This window comes from Nannospalax galili, unplaced genomic scaffold (assembly GCF_000622305.1).
Source record: "Nannospalax galili isolate Female #2095 unplaced genomic scaffold, S.galili_v1.0 scaffold281, whole genome shotgun sequence".
In the NCBI taxonomy this organism is placed as follows: Eukaryota; Metazoa; Chordata; class Mammalia; order Rodentia; family Spalacidae; genus Nannospalax; species Nannospalax galili.
Window position 1 is genome coordinate 7,170,147 of NW_008349068.1, and position 18,873 is coordinate 7,189,019.

The 18,873-nt window shown below is 38.4% G+C and overlaps 1 protein-coding gene across 16 annotated transcripts in view; it reads left to right on the forward strand.

Moving 5' to 3' along the window:
* Map2 (microtubule associated protein 2) overlaps positions 1–18,873 on the forward strand; it is a 310,297-nt gene that overhangs the window by 182,378 nt on the left and 109,046 nt on the right. For all 16 annotated transcript variants that reach the window (XR_003851599.1, XM_029569952.1, XM_029569954.1 and 13 more), the window contains one exon: positions 15,490–15,564. The gene's annotated coding sequence lies outside the window, so the exon portion shown is untranslated. The remainder of the gene's footprint in view (positions 1–15,489; positions 15,565–18,873) is intronic.

The window sequence follows — 18,873 nt, forward strand, 5'->3', positions numbered from 1 at the left end:
TTTTTGTCTTTTTGAGACAGGGTCTCCCTGTAGCTCCAGCTGTCCTGGAACTATGTAGACCAGGCTGCCCTCGAACACATAAAGATCCGCCTGCCTCTGCCTCCCAAGTGCTGGGATTAAATGCGTGTGCCACCATGCCCAGCCTTCAAATAAATCTATTTTTAAAAATAGATGTGACTGCTAAGGATTGACATCCTTTGGGAAAGCAGTGGTATTGATATGGAGGAAATGGGTCCCCTTTCAGGGTTCTTAACCTCATTCATAAAAAGAATTTAAGAATGGACTTAGAAGCTTTAAGAAAATTTTATTAGAATTTAAGGAAAAATCCTCGGGGTAGGCAAACTCTAAATCTCAGCAGGCTTGAGGAGGAGAATTACGGGAGGAGGAATAAAGCCATAAAGTCATGTGGAAGTCAGACACATGGCAGACTAGTGGGGAGGGGAAAGGAGCTTTAGAGTAAAAGTAAAGAAAGAAAATATGTTGGAGCAGTCCAAAGCATTAGGGAAAACATGGTTATAAAACAGATGTAAAGACGAAAAGAAGTAGCCACTCAAAAAAGTAGACAGATTGATGGAAAGCTGCAGGTCTGTGGTCTGGTCAAAAACCATTGCACTAGCGAGCAAGGATCTAAGCAGGAAACGTTCACATCTTATTAATGCACTAAGCATTACACCTGTTTTGCATGACTTAAGATGATCCATCTTTTTAGGGCTAGTCTTGGGACCAGGTGATTGATTTGGCAAAACTGGAAAGTAAAGGTTCCACACAGGCCAGAGATTCTTATTCTCTTGACCAGATTTTTCTTCAGGGACTTCTTCCTACAAAGAAATTAGTGGAAATCTATATTCCAGATTTTACTGTTATTTTGAAATTATGTTAGAATCTAGTGATTCCTGGGCCTTTCATCACCATGATTTTCAACGAATGCCTTTCAGTAAATTATTGGAGCTTTTTTATTTGTGAGACTGTCCTTGGCAGCTGGAGACATAGTCCAATGCTGCCAACTGGTAGCCTGAGGAGTTCCCTCACTTAGGAATCCCCAACTTGGGTGAAGTTCAGATCTTGTCTTATGCCACAGAAAATATTTCAAGATAAGTCAAAATGAGAGAAAGAGAGAAAAAGAGAGAGAGAAAGCGAGAGAAAGGGAGAGAGAGAGAGAGCTATATGTGTATGATATACGTGTATGTGTGTGTGTATGTCATGGTTGATATTTTCAACATGATGGGTTCTAAGATCCCTGAAGGGACAAGCCTAGCCTGTCTGAGGGATTATCTAGAATAGGTTTATTGATATGGGAAGACCTAAATGTGGCATCATTCCTTGTGCTGAGGTACTTTTATTCCATGAAGGTTTCACATCCCCTGTGGTCACCCTGGCCTCCAAAGAACCACTGAGAGTATGCTACAAGAGTTTGAAGTAGTCCACCTGTGCACAAAGCAAGCATATTCAGTTTATGCTAACCAGAGAGGAAGCCTCTGCTCCAAATGGGAGCCCAATACCTGAACCAAAGACAATGTCACAGATGTCTTCTGGACCATTTTTTCTGCATTGTCTTTAGCTGAATGAGTTTTCTTTAAGCTGAATGACGTTCAGTTCATGTTTACATACAATAAGTGAAATGTATATGGGATGGCAAAAATCAACCACCAATAAACTGAAACTATAACCTTCTGAAGTATCTGTAATTATTCATTATAAATTCGTGTAAATTCTCCCTTAAAGCAGAATCCTCTGATGGAGGCAAAAATGGTTCAAGTCACAAGTTGCAAGGGGCACCCTCAGAGTGAGAAATGCTGCTGGCCTTCAAGGTCTACAGACAGTTGGGAGAGATCAATGGTAGTTGGTGGGGATGAGCCTGTTAGACCTTTCACACTCAAAATGGAGCTTTTAAAACTATAATGTAGTTATTCAGATCCATGGTTTAAAAAAAATACATTCTTAAAGTTTTTGACTATCCACTGGCTTCAAGGGGGCTCTGAAAACCATTCAGAGTATGATGCTAAAAGCTACCAATGAAGCAGACTTTTGTGCCTACAAATACCAGAGGTGTGTGGTGTGATCTTGGGGGTGGAGACAGGAAGCAGCCAGCAGCCTTCTTGGTGCTCCTCAGGAACAATAGTGATTAGAGCAGCTGGCATCTTTACAGCCTCAGTGGCTCACTGGTGGTGGGTTTTTTAGCTCAGACTTTAATCTTATTTTGTGTGTTTTTGTATAAATCAGACACATGTGGCTTGATTATAGATGTTAAATGGCCACTAGGCGCTTGAGATTAAAGCCTTTCATGAACCCACACTGCGCGGCCAGGGCTGCCTGCCCCCCAAGGCCTGTCTCTCCCTTGTCTCCTGCCCCCATGTTAATTTCTGTACCCCTTTCTGTATTCCCAGTGCCCTTCATCTCAGTGACATCTATTTACTTAAATCTAAGCCAATTAAACAAAGCATAATAATAGAACACCCTTCTGAAAAGAGCACAAAGGAGGGGAGCTTCAAGGCCTGGAACAAAATAATAAAAGGAGGAAAACATTGAAAAAGAGCCCCCCCCCCCCAGCAGACAATCTGCCTCCCACTTTGCTTCCTATTTATAGGGAAGCATAGTCCTTCTTTTGTTTGTTTCTGACCTCTGTGCCAAGTCTCCACCCCCATCCCTAACCCCAACATTTTTGGCGAAATCATAATGATACATCTTTGCATTTTAATATTTCTAACATTACTGGCATGAGAGTTGTTGTACAATGTATATAGGAATATTGTTATAGAACCTCCAGAACACTTGGGAGTCAGATGCATTTCAAGGTTAGGTTTTATGTTGATTTATTGTTTCAGTCAGTAAGCAATATTCCCACTCAAGAGATCCTAACTTTTTACAAATAGGCTATTACAGGCAATTTCTTTAGTAATAAAGTGTTGCATGCCACTGTTAAAAAAATAACTTGGAGAAGCGAGAAGGCATTTCAAATTAGGGTTACAGAGGGAGGGTGTCAACTTGGCTCCCAGTGTGCCAATTAAATTATCACACATTGCCTTTTGAACAATCTGCAACAAAAGAACCCCGCCAGCCTAAGACCACCCTAGACTGTAAACCTTTTCTCCAAGACTCCAGTGAACTGATGGTAACCCTCTGTTCTTGGAGCTTCGAGTTCTTCAGGATAAAAGTTCATCTATCAGAATTTCAATTTTCTGCTCAGGTGACTACAGCACAGTCTTCATAGGGCTTAGTCCCCCGCTTTAAAAATGCATGTCTTCCTAAACTATATGCAGTCAGGGATGTAGCACATAGGACAAGAACCCCATGAACTACTGGTCAACTGAATTCTGATTTCTTTAGATCACAGCTGGAATTTAGATGTTCACATTGACCTCAAAAATTGCCTACTGATCTGTCTTTCTGGTCTAGCCAAATGCCTGCTTCATCAAATCTCCTTATCCTGCTGCAGAGTAACAGATAGCTCCCAGCAGGTGAATTCTGGCCTATTAGTAACTGAAAGCTTTCTTTTCTGGTACAGTTCTTCTCAAAGACACCCTCTGTCTTAAGAACTTATAAAAGGCCTTGGGATGCTGGGCAAAAACTAGAGCAGTGTTGAATAACACAGAGAAACCTAAAGAGGGTTTCTGCTCAAGTTAATGCCATTCTTTTCATCAGACTACTAAGCAGTGCTAAATGATGAGGACACAGTGTCAGCAATTCTCAAAAAACTTCTCCAACCACATACATTATTTCATCCTTGCAACAACTCTATAAGAGAAGTCTCATTAATCAACTTCGTGTTTTTGCTAATGCTGGAGAACCAGACATTTAGAAGGCCCATCCCAGATTAGTCCCACAGCTATTGAGTATGTGGTCAAAGTTTCAACACAGCTTCTTTATCCAAATTCTGAAGTCCTTTCACTTCAAAGACTGAATTGAATTAATTTATACTTAAGATCATTAATTTAATAAATCATTATAATTCACATTCACTACATCTGTACTGATATGCTTGTAAACCAGTGGGTGCTAATCCAGGTATAAGAAAGATTCTATTGCTTATAACACAGGAGTTCATTTGAACAGTTAACCAACACCAATCACATCTTCCTACTTCTGTTTTATGTACTTCAGTTGTTCATTTGTTGAATAGTTACTGAACAAGTGTTTGCTACTACACATTGTATAGTGAGTGAATACAAAAGATACTGGTTCCTGCCTTTCTACAGTATGCACATTAGCTGGGATGGAGGGGGCAGACAAACAAATAATGTACATTATTGATGATGATGTACAGTGATAGGTAATGGTGCAGATGTGGGTTGGTCTTCTACAGAAATATATTTGACCCACAGTTCTAGAGTTTTAGAATATGAGTTTGTTTCTTGTGTGGACTCCTCTCCTGACTTCTCACTATCATAATAACGGAAATGATACTGAACAATTTTATGTGTTTTTAAGAATGATGAGGGCCTTTCTTGGTTCCTGCTGAGCTTAGCTCAGGAATTAGGATGCTGGAGGTTCATGGTCACCAAAGCTTCCACAGAACAGTGGCTTTCAAGGTTTTATCTTGAAAATTTGAAGAATCAAATTTAAGGAGCACAGAGTAAGTTTTAAAAAGTGTTTTATTATAGAGAGTTTAAGAGCGAGAAAGACAAGCAGAGAGTTCCTGAATGTTCAGAATGGGTCATTGGGAATGGGATACCACCAAACTTGGACTTAATAAGGCTTTACTGAATGGGAGATGTAGGAGGGGGAATGAACCTGTTATTCCAATTCCCTTATAAGAGGTCCAGGTACATCTCAGTTTTAGCTATATCCTGAGATATGGTTTCCAGATAAGTGGTACTCATTATCTAAATGATAAGGAAAAACCAAACCCTGTTTCTAGTGTCCCTGGCCACGTGCCCGGGCAGAACCAAAGACATTTTAGCTGAAACACTTCTAACATCTCTGGCAGGATGAAGCTGACAGTGGCCAAGAACACTTCTAGCTTTTAGCCAAGGAAAACAAACAATTTGCATTTGGGGTCCTCTACCCTAAACTATGTAGCCAGTTTCTATCTCCTGTTCTCCTCTAAAGGAGGTTAAGCTCAACTCCCAAACAGACAAAAAGTGCTGTAGTTTCATAGGCAACAAGCAGAATGAGGAGTGGAGAGTCACTTAAAGGAAATACCAAGAATAGAGGGTTCTCGCTACATATCCTTAATTGGATTAAGTAAATATCAAGGGTTGGACATGAGGAACTTGATCAGCTATGCAGGATGATCAGATATCAACCGTGGAGGATCATCTCTGAAGTGCCTTCTCAGAGTTCCTGTTAATACTGTGTTTATGAGGACAGGGATAAAGTCAAGGCCTGGTCCTGAAGAGGGCTCAAAGAAACCCCTGAATTTGGACAATAGGACAGCATTTGCTCCTGTGTTCTCATGAATGGCAAGAGTCAGCCCTGGAGACCCTGGTCCCAGTCCTGAGGACTAGAACACCACACTATGACCTCATCTAGTTTAACTGCCTCCCAGAAGGCCTCATTGCCAGTGCACATTGCGGGTTAGGAGATTTCAGTGTAGGAATGTTGAGGTGGGGACCTGACAGAGACAACTTGATGAGGCAGCATCTTTAAAGTGCATCATATGCAATATGGCTTAATATTTTGATGCGGCACATGTATTTATTTTCAATTTAAATACTATGAAAAATAACCCATATATCTCATAGACACTAATGGCCTCTAGGACTACAATCAAGCAGAAAAAAGATAGGAAGATAGGGATTTCTGTCAATTTCAAGGAGCTTTAACTAAGGCAGTGTTGTGTGTCACTATTCCTAGGAATGCATAAACAAGCTCATCCCAAATAAGTAACCAGCAACAGACCAAAATAATGATAACACTGAAGTCCAACTTGGTGAACCAATGAGTTGATCTGGGTTACTTACAAAACTGTGGCTGAGGGGCTACTTACAGGAACACAGACAACTCAATGGGAGGTTTACCCCTAAAAGCCTACCCCAACATGGGCGATGGGTGATGACCTATGAAAGAGCTGAAACCCTGGACTTCTTTGCAGCTCCAAAGAGCAGAGGGCATCTTTTCTTTTTCAGTCCCTACTGCTTTGTTAGCCTTGGAGAGTGAGGGGCTTTATGAATCTAGTAAGTTTCCAAGAATTCCTCAGACTGTGTCTTAAATCCTGAGTCTTTTTTAAAGATTTTTATTGTTGGAGCTGGAGAGATGGCTCAGCCATTAAAAGAGTACTGAATGCTCTTTCAGAGGACTTGGGTTTGATTCCCAGCATCCACACAGTTGCTAAGAGTCATCTGTAACTCCAGTTCCAGGGAATCTGACACCCTCCTCTGATAGCCACAGGTATGACTACTGCACCAATGTCATATGCTGTGCCAGTCACTGATGTGGTTATTTGGTCTAGAAACTGGTGTTGGACCATAGATTCATGTTTTCTCTTGGCACCTTCATAGTGTTTTCCAAAGCTATGAAAGTTAGCTTCAGGGGAAGTGGCTTCCAGGTCAGTTCCAGCTCCATTACTCCAACTCTTGTGTCTGAAGGATGTTCTATCTCAGGGTCTTACTTTCAAGTTCTATAAGGCAATCAAGGGCTGTGGCATTAGCCTGTGTAATTTTGGGAATCTCTTGGACCAACCACACTGGACAACAGCTCAAAGGACGGTTTCTCTTGTCTGGGACTGTTTCTTGTTATGTAGCCTTCAGCAGCTATACACATGGACTCATGTAGAGATATTGTATGTGTAGTTTGTCATTAGGTTATTGGACTAATATGATTCGCTCTGGTTTTTTACACTAAGCATTATCTCTCCTCTCTCTCTCTATCCATGTCTAACCCTTACACCACAGCTTCCCCATTTAAAGTGTCCCCATTTTTCCCATTTCTCCCTTGATAATACCAGTCTCCTATGGTCCCACCTCTCTTGAGTTCCTTCTTTGCCCATTTCCCTAAGGTTCCTTCCCTCCACCCTCCCCTTAAAAAAGCCCATTTTTATCCATTTCTTCCTTAGGTTCTCCTTCTCTCAGGTTCTTTCTTGCCCTTTACCTCCCTGGTTCCTTTTCATTATCCTATTTCCTGAAGGTATATCTGGATACATACTCACTTATAAGGATTTGATGCTAGGATGCACATATGAGGGAGAACATATGTGTTTTGTTTTTCTGAGCCTGTGTTACCTCATTTAGTATAACAGTTTCTAGTTCCATCCATTTACCTCCAAATTTCATGATTTCGTCTTTCTTTACCGAGTAGAACTCCATTGTGTAAATGTGCCATATTTTCATTATCCACTCATCGGTTGAGGGACACTTAGGTTGCTTCCATCTCTTAGCTATTGTGAAAAGAGCAGCAACAAACATGGATATACAAGTGTCTCTGCAATAGGATGAGTTATTTGGGTATATGCCAAGGAGTGGTAAAACCAGGTCAAATACTAGGTTCATTTGTAGTTTTTTAAGAGTTCTCCATACTGCTTTCCATAGGGGTTCTATGACTTTGCAATCCCACCAGCAGTGGATGAGCATTCCCCTTTCCCCACATCCTGTCTGGCATTTGGTATCATTTGTTCTTTTGATCTTAGCCAGTCTGGCTGGGGTAAGATGAAGTCTTAAAGTGGTTTTAGTTTGCATTTCCCTAATTACTAACAATGTTGAACTCCTTTTAAGATGTAATAAATAAAATATTTTTTAAAGATTTTGTTCTTTATTCTGCATTTTATTCTTTATTCTGTTTAATTATGTGGGGGGGTGCATGTAAGTAAAGTGCCCATGGAAGCCAGAGTGGGGTTTATTCCCCCTGGAGTTATAGTTACACATGATTGTGAAGTGCCTGACTTGGGTGTTGGGAACTGAACTTGGGTCCTCTACAAGAGTGACATACACTCCTCATGGCTGAGACATCTCTCCAGCCCTACTTCCTGAGTCTTAATGAGCCTCTTTTTCGGAACATCCTGAGTCAGGAAGCTTCCCTCCAAGATGGTATGTTTCAATTCAGAGGAAAGTACTATGTAAAAGTTAGTTCATGTGAAATAAAAATAAGTGTAACAGGTTTCCATAACCACACAGAACAGAGATCTTCTGTTCCTCCTGGAGATTAATGGGGAATTTTCTTAGAGAAATGCACTTCAGTTGAGAGAGACATTGGCAAGCCCAGAGAAAAGAGGGAGTGAGAAATAAGAGGAGAGAAGGAAGGGTGGAGAGAAAGGAGTGAGGAAATGAGGAGATAGAGCAAGAACAACGTAAATGAAAATGAGAACTAAGAGGGACCCCACAAGGAGGAAAGAAATGTGGAGTTTGAAGCAATTAATTAATGCAGAGAACTAGTCTGAGATGTGATTGGCTTTGACCAAGGACAGTTGAAATAAAGTTGAAAAACCAGGATGAATCACAGTACAAGAACTTCTGGCACTCAGCTTAATGATCCATTCAGATTTTGCCAAGGAAAGTGAGACCATCAGATAGGATACTGAAAAATTATATGTCTATCTGTGAGTCCACTTGGTTCCTTTAAGCCTCTTCCCAGTCTTTCTCCTTATCTAACAGGATTCTGTCTTTTTACATTACTTTATTCCAGGGTTTTTAATAGGTTAGAGTGCTGTTAACATGTCTATTATCAAAAGGACAAAGAGTAGCAAGTATTGCTGAGAATATGTAGAAAAAGGAACTCTTTGGCACTGTTGCTGGGAATGTAAATTAGGGCAGCCATTATGGGAAGCAGTATGGAGGTTTTTCAGAAAAAAAAATGAACAAAAGTAGAACTCTCCTATGATAGAGTTGTGCCACTACCAGCCATCTGTCCAAAGACAATGAAATCAGTCTTTGAAGGCTCATATACACTGCCGTGATTATTGCAGTACTGTTAACAGTAGCTAAGATATGGAATCCACCAGTGTCCCTCAGCTGATGAATAGAAAAATTGAGGTGTATAGATACAACAGAGTGCTCTCTAGGAATAGAAAAGAATGAAAAACTGTCCTTTGTGTTAACATGGATAAACCTGGGGAATGCTGTATTAAGAGAATAAGCCAGTCACAGAGAGATAACTACCTCATGATATTACTCATGTATAGCACCTAAAAACATTGATCTCATGGAGGTTGCATGTAGAGCTATGGTTACAAGAGGCCAGCATGACAGCAGGGAAGGCATTGATATGTCAAAGAAGGCTATAAGATGTTACACAGGAGGAAAGAGTTCAAAAGATCTCTTGAGCAACATGATAACTTTAATAATTATATGTTATATGCATTAAATAACTAAGATTTTGTGTTCTCATCACAAAAATGGCAATATGAGTGTACATATGTATATATATGTATATCTTTAAAAATAAACAAATTAATTAATTTAAAAGGTTGGTAACTATATGGAAATTAGAAAAATGAACAGATGGCTTTCTGTCAACCAAGTGTTATATTTCTTCAGATATATTCTGATCCTAGGCAGAAAACTGAGTGGAGTGTATAAATAAGGTAAACACTGACACATGTGCCCCATTGCCACTCAGGTTTCTTTATATCACAGTGTCAATTTGTATTTTATTTGTAAAAATATTTATCTATACTGTACTCGTAGTCAGCATATGTTAGCAATTTACGGAAATAAGTAAGTTTTAAGCTTATATCACTATGTGTTGTTATTTCTTAGCAGCCCTTTACAACAAGAAAGGACTGTGATACAGCCACTGGACCACCTCATAATGCCTAATTCACCCCCAGAATTGAGATGCTGAGTGCTCACAGAATTGCCATTTATTTATTCTCAACTGCTTGCATAGATGTAAACCTACATTCAACTCACAGCAGTGTGAGAGAATGTGATGTGTATATGCATCTTTTCCTCACTGAGGAGCCAGTATTCTGCACACTACATATCTTCTCTTCCTTCTTCTATATACCTGAAGGCTTTGAACTGGGTTGCAAGAAAAATGTAGCAAGAGAGCCAGTCCCTGTTTGAAAGAGAGATGTCTGGGAAAAACTTCTACGCCCACCAGAATTTGTGTGAACAGACTATAAACTTTTATTCTGTAAATTCTCAGAGTTAAGACTGACTTTTATCACTAATCTGATCCAGTATCCTTCACCTCTTTGCATCCTATCATGAAGATATACTTTGGACAAAAGTAGATCACGTCTTTAAGTCAGCTTAAGCCATCTTCCCAGCAGTTGCCTGGAGTGTCAGGTTTGAGAACGAAAGGTACAGGGCCTATTGTCTGCTTTCTCTAGATTCTCTGCTCAGCTGAAGACCATATGTTTTGTGAATAAGGATTTTTATTAACAGTTCTTAATTCTTTCAAGTATATATTTGCAATATATTTCCTTTGTAAGAAACATAACATTCTTCTAAATGCAACTTTGATGGTAGCTCCAAAAAACAGAAATGGTTCTCAACCATTTATGACTGGTTCAACACACTTTCTTATACTTACAAGTAAGTAGATAATGAAATGACTCTGAACAGATTAGAGGATAGAAATGATTTAGTAGCATGTTAGACTAAGTGGTAATGTTGGCAGCTGCTCTTCTGTCTAAGGACTGCTCGAGTAATAGATACTGTCCCAAATGGATCATCAGTGCAGTCCTCAGTAGTTTAAAATCTTGTGATTCTGGACAAGTGTGCTGAATTGCATGAACTGTTCAAAGCCTCATAAAGCATATTGGTAGAAGAGCAAACAGTGTTATTGTCTCTTTCAGAGCTGACTGAATAGCCTCGTGCTGCAACAGCTACAATGAGTCTTCAGAAACCCCAGTTGGCACTCCAGAAACTTGAAACATTTCCATGTTTTAGTTATTCACCAAAATCTATCGAAACACAAAATTAAATAACCAAATAATACTTCTAGTAAGGTGTGTTTCAAAAGCAAATAGAGAGAATATTCTGGCTCAACAATACTGGCTCGGTTTTATCTTCTTGATGTTACTGTTTTGGGAAACCTGAGCTACAGCCTTTGAAAAAATCAGACCTTGGCATTACATTTTCATGATAGTCTACTATCTCGCTGTAACTTAAATATACAGGTAGTATATAACGTGCACATAAATATGTGCATGAGGCCTCAGTGCAGTATGAACACATTAGCTTGAGTAATCAACTGATGAGAGTTGGTTTTAGGGGAGAAAAGAGGTGGCTCAGTCAAGAAAATGCTTGCCCCAGAAGCTTGAGGACCTAAATTCAATCCTCAACACACATGCGAAAAACTCAGTGCATATTTTCCTGTTGCTATGATTAAAACACATGACCAAAAGCAACTTAGAAGAGAAAAGGGTTTATTTTGACTTACAGTTCTGGGGGGGAAAGAATTCATCTTGGCTGCAAGGACACGGCATGGTAGCAGCAGAAGGAGTTAGCTGGATGATCACATTTTCATCCTCAATACAGGAAGCAGCGTGAGAGAGAACAGAAAGTGGGGTGAGGCTTTAAACCCCCAAAGCTTGCCCCCAGTGATGGACTTGCCACAGCAAAGGCTCCATGACTTCCCCCAAGCAGTGCCACCTGCTGGAGACCAAGTGTTCAAATACATTAGCCTATGGGGAACATTGCTCACTCAAACCACAATACCCAACACTGGATGTGGCAGGGTGCCCCTCTAAGCCTAGCACTAGGGAGTTGGAGACAGGAGGATACCTGGGACTTTCTGATCAGGAAGTCTGGCTGAATCAGTGAGCTCTAGGTTCAATGAGAGATCCTGTCTTTAAAAATATGGTGGAAGGGAATTGAGAAAGACGTCAAATATTGACCTTTAGTCTTCATGCACACAAATACACATGTATTCCTGCACACACGTATGTACCCCCCCAAAACATGAAGACACACAAACACACACACACACACACACATACACACACACACACACACACACACACACACACACGCGAGTTCTGGTTTAAATCAGAGCTGAACAGGCGTTTATTTATTCGGGACTCCTCCTTGAATGCTGTACTGACTTTACCTTGTGATGTTAACTACGACATACATTGTCTTCTCTACCTTGTAGACTCATTCTTAAAGGTAATTTTTCAGTGGCTGACTTTTTGTTAGGGGATGTCAGCCATGACTCTTTACAGTCTTTGTCTCCAGCTTTGTCTCATAGCTTCTAGAAAGTGGCAAAAGCAAACCCAATAGAAATAATGGAGCAAATAAGAAGCTCAATATCCTGAATAATAAATATGCTTCATAAGTATTTCTAGTAAATTGCAAGCTGCCAAAGGTAAAATTACACTTCTCAGAGGTGCCACAAGCCTTTATGATTGAAATTGTCATTCACCAGAGATGTAGACTTAAAACCAGTTTCCAGAGTTTGTTAAGAGCTGGTATACAATTGAAAGGTTTGACCACTTTCTAACTGCCTTGCTGGGATGGTCACTTAAGCTATCTTGACCTGTTTTCTCATCTATAAAGTAGGGATGTAAAAGTCAGAGGGGTACAGTAAGGAATGAATTCATTATTATGCATGAAGTACTCAGAACACTGGCACATCAAAGCCGATCAATATTTGCTGATATTGATTTGAAGATGTTGTGTCACCCCATGGAATGTATCTAAGATTAAAGCTGAAAAATAATCTTCGTAACAAAAGCTATGCTACTTTATTCCTTTGGATGTGGAATAAAAGTTATTACTTCGAGTTGCACTATGTTAATTGAAAACTGACTGCTCAATTTAATGTGCCTTATGAAATCGTTTATAAGTTGCTTTTTAAAAATACATCCCAGATGGCATTTATAGCTCTCTGAGAAAATGTAGTCTAGAAAAAATAGCCATTTTCATTTTTTTTATTATGAATGAATCACATGTAAGGACTAGATGTCTGCCAAGATCTTTTGACCTCTTTGCCCTTGGCCTGGGTTCCTGAGCAGTACAACTGTGAGCCTGAATCCCCGGAGCATCCTAACACCTCCCTGATGCTCTGGGAAAAGAAGAGGAGGGATTGTTTGGAGACAGCTATTTCCAACACAGCTTATGCGTTTGTCCCAACCCCTCTCTCATGGCAGCCACTCTGGGTTTCCCTTCTTGCTATAGGGTGAGACCTGGTGTGGTAGTTCTTTTCTATCAAACCACTGAGGTGAGGTGCACAGGAACATTCATCTGTGTTTGAGTGTGGTTTTTAGGTGTGTGCTCTGAAGGGATGCACTCCCCTGTGTCTGTGTGGACTGGGCGGCTTTTAGGAGGCAACATGGTCTGCCATCTAATGTCACTTTTCTCAAGACTCTCTCACTCTTGGTTTAGGGATTTTAATTTTTTGTTGTGGTTGGTTGGAACGTCCATAAAAGTCTAAATTATGGATAAATGGGGTATTCTTTTCATGACTGGTAGATACAGAGTACCCTGAATTTCCTAACAATCATTTCATTCTTTGACCAATAGCTTCCCAGTTCTTTTGGGATGAAGTTGAGTCTTTAGGTATTTTAAGCTGAAATTTTGCTTTCATATGTAAGTATGGAGTTATGTTTTAGAAGGACTAAGAGGACAGTAATTTAACAATGCTGCTAATATTGCTCACCAAATAAATATGTTATGTTTTGTTGGTCATTGCAGCAAAGCTTTAGCAAATGGCCAGACAGTAAACATTTTGAGTTTGGGCCAAATAGTGTCCATCACACCTGCTCAGCTATGGCACTGCAGAATCAGAGCAGCCCTTGGCCACCTGGAAATGAATAGATGTGGCTAACTGCCAGCAACACTGTGCTTGGGAAAAGAGACAGCAGCAGGATCCAGCTGGACCATGAACCATTATTTGCTAAACTCTGCTCTACAGAATTCCTTTTTGTTACCTTTCTACAAGTATAAAAGGCACAAACAGATACATAATGTGTATGCTCACTTTTACACACATAAATACATACTTGTTGGAAAATGAAGACCAAGTAGAAAAAAAAAATGCACTTTCGAACATTAATGGAAATTTTCTAATATAAAGATAAATAATCCTATTTTATTCAATATTCATTTATTAAATATCCAAAGGCTCTTTTTATCTGAACAAGGCCCCTAGCTGGTCTCCCATTTAATTTTTATTCTAGAATTAACCTAGAAAGTTTCACTTGCTTATAATCAAAACTATCCTTCAAAATTCTTTAAATGATTATGTTATATACATATATATATTCTACAAATACTCAAATATTCTGCAATACTCAAATTTGAAAAGATCTGGTCTGACTAAAGGGACAAAAACTGCAAAGATTTCAGCAAACATTCTTGCTGAAATAATTATCAAATTATTATGAAGAATGGAAATGTTTATCATGTATCTTTTTGCCTGTGGATTTTGCTTTGTGCTTATCTATATGTTAAGCCTTTCTAATCTAAATATATGTCAGTAGATATATTTGCTCTTTCATATTGTGTATGAATACTCAAAGATCAAATGAGCTGACATAAGTAGAAGCAGTTAATACAGGCAATATCTGTTGCTTTTAGATCACAGTCTTGTCTGCTCCTATCTTTATGTGCATTTGCTATTTAAAGATCAAAAAAGGGCTGAGTAGATAGCTCAGAGGCAAGCATTTGCCTAACATGCCTAAGGTCCTGGATTTGAACTCTAGAACCATAATGAACCAAACAATCCAGAATATCCAAAAGAAGAACCGAGATAACCTATATCTTCTCTTTCCAAGTGAGCATTTCCTTTTGGGTCCTAAAGAAGTGTAGACTATCAAGGTTTGAGTCTCAAGATCTCTTCTGCAGTCTAAAAATCTTCTTGATGATGGGATAGGTGTATTCTACTGGTTTGGAAGCACATAGGCTCTGGGAAAATGCATCAATACAGAACTTTAGAAACCCAGTGTAAGAGCTAGACTTCAGGTGGCCCTCACACACTGTGCAGCTTGTACAGTCTTGCCCACAGATGAAGGGGCATCCGAATGGCTCATGAGCGGGGAAAGAAGCCTGGAGTCTTCCAGTCATTCTGTTTATTCCTAGTGGGAAGTATTCCAGATTACTCTGGGTGGCATTTCTCAGCAGAAGTGCTAATCCAGAGTGACTTCCATGTTTTGGAATGTCAAAATAAGTTTAGTACTCCATGGAAAAGACATAATTAGTTGTTTGAAAAATTCTTCTCAATCCTGTGCTTTATAAAATCATTGCAGACTGAGCTAGAGGCCCAGTCTTTTTTAAAGCTTGCTGGATATAATTAACAATTTACTAAGATGAATGTAATTATTTGGGGAGAGCACGCAATTGCCTGCTATTTATTAGCTGAGAACAATTTAAAACTTTATTCCTCCTTGGATGTTGCACTTATGACTCGTGTTTGGGGTGAAGCAAAGCATTGTGGGAAAGCATTCAGTGGCTCACATTCCCCCTGCTTTGTGTCACATCTGAGATGGTGCCTAGCAGATTCTAAATGCTTGACAGATGATGTCTATAAAAAGGCATTTTGAAATGCATCTTGTAATTCCATAGTTAACCCAAATTAAACAGAGAAAGCTATGAGTTGAGTTTCACATTAATGTGATTGGTATATGTGGATCAGAGATTAAACCATGAATTTTTCTCTTTTTTTTAACAGAAAGAACCCAGAACATACTATCAACCATTTGAGAACACAGCATAACTAACTATATTTTACCATTTCCTTGAACAGGTAAGCCCTACTCTCTCTACCATAAAAGAGTTACCCACAGTTGTGACAAACTTCTTTGCTAACTATATGTTTTAATCTTTAAATGAATGTCAATTTATTTCATTGAGGAAGAAATACCAATAAGAATTCCAAAGCTAATATAATAGATTAAGAATTATTAAAGTACCAATTTATAGTTTTTAGACTGACTTAACACTAAAAGAATGAAAAGACCTTGGTTTGAAATGAGAAGTGGACCAACCCTCTTCTGCTGCATCTAACCATACTAATATTTCTTCTGTACCTATTATGTACTAGGCATATTGCTGCATGACTTACTTTACATAAATTAATGTATTATTTTCTTACAGCAGCTCTGTGAGATAGCTAATCCATCGTGCACATTTTATAAATGAGGGTCCTGAGGCAAAGAGGCAGGTGACAGAGTTCACTAAGATTGTACACGTCGGGGAAAGAAAGGACCCAACCTCAGTTGTTAAGCAGAAGTTGTTTCTTGTGGGAGAATGTGGGACATTCGCTCTCCTGTGTTTTATATAAATTCCATTTGAATTTATGTGAGAAAAAAAGTTTCACTCACTGAAACTACAGTCGATGAATAACAAACTTTTATTTTATATATTCCCTTGTTTATCAAATTAATCACAAGTATAAATAAATGAGCAGTTTAGCTCCATTACAAACAGAAGCTATGTTTTCTTTTATTTTACATCTTTAAACTAAAAATTTGTAAAATAAGGATAGAGTAAAATTAAGAAGAGAGTACAAAGGAATGATTTCATTCTAGAAAATACATTTTAACTGTTTTATTAAATGTATTGAATGTGTTGTCATCAATTGATCACAACGTTTGCTTTCTTTCATTATTTTTAATTTTATTTTTAAATGAAAAAAAATCATAAAATTTTCATAGCAAAAGACTAAAAGAAAACAATATAAATACCTACGCATCTCCCACATAGATTAAACAATTGTGGTTCTTCAGCTATCTTAAAATCTTTTCTAAATAAACCATCACAGAAATAAAAGCTCTTTTTGCTTTCTTCCTAACTAATGTTACAATTCTAAAGGTACATAAGTTTTCTTTGTGTTCTAATGCCACAAAATTACACTTTTGAAGTATACATAGTTGGCCTCATGCTGAAGATGGTCCTTTGCTGGTCTCTGCCTCTCACCTTTCATTTAGATTCATCCTTATTGGATTATGAAGATCTTGTTGGCTCATTCCAGCTGTTACCTTGGTTACTGCTTTGAATATATTAATCTCTGGTGCTTATAATTTCTAAGTCTCTTTCAGCATTTTAAAGATTTGATGCTAAAATGGCTTAAGCAGGTCTTCTAAAACCTGTTTGGAATTTGTGTCTAAAGAACCTGATGTTCTCCTTATGATATCGTGCCCGTCCTTATGTTTTTTCCCAGCTGCAAACACATTTTTTTAATTGTTGTGTAAGGATTTTGCTAACCTATTGAGACCCATGACCTTCATGTTCTGCCATAACACAATAATTGAAATATGTTTTATTTCACCATAGATGAAAGTCTGACTATTCCCAAACACAATGTAAATATCACCTTTGAAATTTAAGATACATTTGGGAGGCCCGGACTAATTGCTGATATTCTCTTAAAAATCATGAAAGAAATTTTAATAAAGATCCTTTTCAAATTCCTTTCTAACATTGCAGTTAATTCTAGAATTTGTTGACACATGCATAAAAATTAATTTATTCCATCAATATTTATTGGGATCCTCTTATGTTCATTGGGGACTAACACTAAAAAGTCAAGGATAGACGACGTTTTCCTTAAATGAGAGAACAGTGTCTTGGGAAACATGAAGATTCAGCCAGTGATATACAAAGATGACCATTTAAATAAGTATTTTTATCCTGTTGCTTTCTAATACCATGTGTTATGTTTGATATCACTATGTCAAGTAGATTATAGAAACTGTGGTAAATAACATTCTTTTAAATTAGCTGATGTTACTAATTACTATAGTGTCTAAAGTTTAGAGTTGAATATTTCCAGTATAACACATGTAATTCCAAATGTAAAGGTAGATCTGTATCTCTGGCATTTGTCTTATTAATGTGCTTAAAATCTGCAACTCTTTTCACATAAAATTCTGTTAATATTCCACTGGCTCTGGAAATCATTTTTCTTCTAACTTCTGCCACCTATTAGAGATATATTACTTAACCTCTTTAAGGCCCATAGCAGACCATTACATTACTTACAACATGGAGATCAAAGTTAACATTGTTTAAAAAATAAAAAACCTTACTTGATAATTGACATGACTCCTTTGTTTCAAAGAGAAATTTTGGTTACTTGTAGCAGAATGAATTCTGCCATCACCAACTAGGTACAATGATCTGGCATCTTCTGCTTCTCTGACATCATCTCAACATCTCCTTCCACTGAGAGCAAAGAATGCATGCTCTGAACTATGTCACCAACACCTAGGCCACTACGTCTCCAGTGAGCTCTCACTTGTTAAAGGGATGACTGAGTATGCAAGGGTTGCTGGGAAACAGGGCAGGTGGATGTTTTGTTCCCAGAATACCTTTAGTGAACATCAGTGATCGCTGGTGCCCTTGACATGATTCCTTCACTTTATCTTAGCAGAATCTATCACATTTTCAGTGCTCAGACACTGTCCTGGCAGTGATTCATAATTTTACATCATTGTGAAAAACTTTATAGTGCTGAATTGATAATGTCAAATCTTTTTTTATAATTTTTTTAAAACCCTCTAAAATAATAGACAAATTAGGAAAAAAAACAGCTAGAGGACAAATGAGAAAAGCATTTACAGAATAGAAAATATGTATTATTCTTTATCTTTTTACTAAATAACAATATTAAGATATGCTGCAATTCAATATTGCAGAGTGTTTGTAATTTTCTATCATTCATACCTGAGAGAAGTTTATTTTTTAAGAGACTGATTTTTTTGTTGTTGTATTTTTACAATATTCCAAAGAGCTGTGTTTGATGACTGTATTGTCAGGTTGACAAGGGAAAAATAAACTCTAGGGTCACAGTACAGCAACAGCTAACAGTACGAGAATGAAAGCCTGGTATTTTTGCCATCTTCTCTGAAAATAAGTGCTTTGGTTTGTGCTGATCACCACCTCGTAGGCACTGTGCTTCTGCCCCTGAACTCCATAGGAACAATTTCCAAGATGGACTAAACATTTAAAAATAAATTCTATTGGTAAATTAGGGCGTCAGATGCTGCTTTCACATGCCAGCTGCCAGTCATACCCAAGGTCTAGCTTTTCAGGCTCTTATTAATCATGGTTT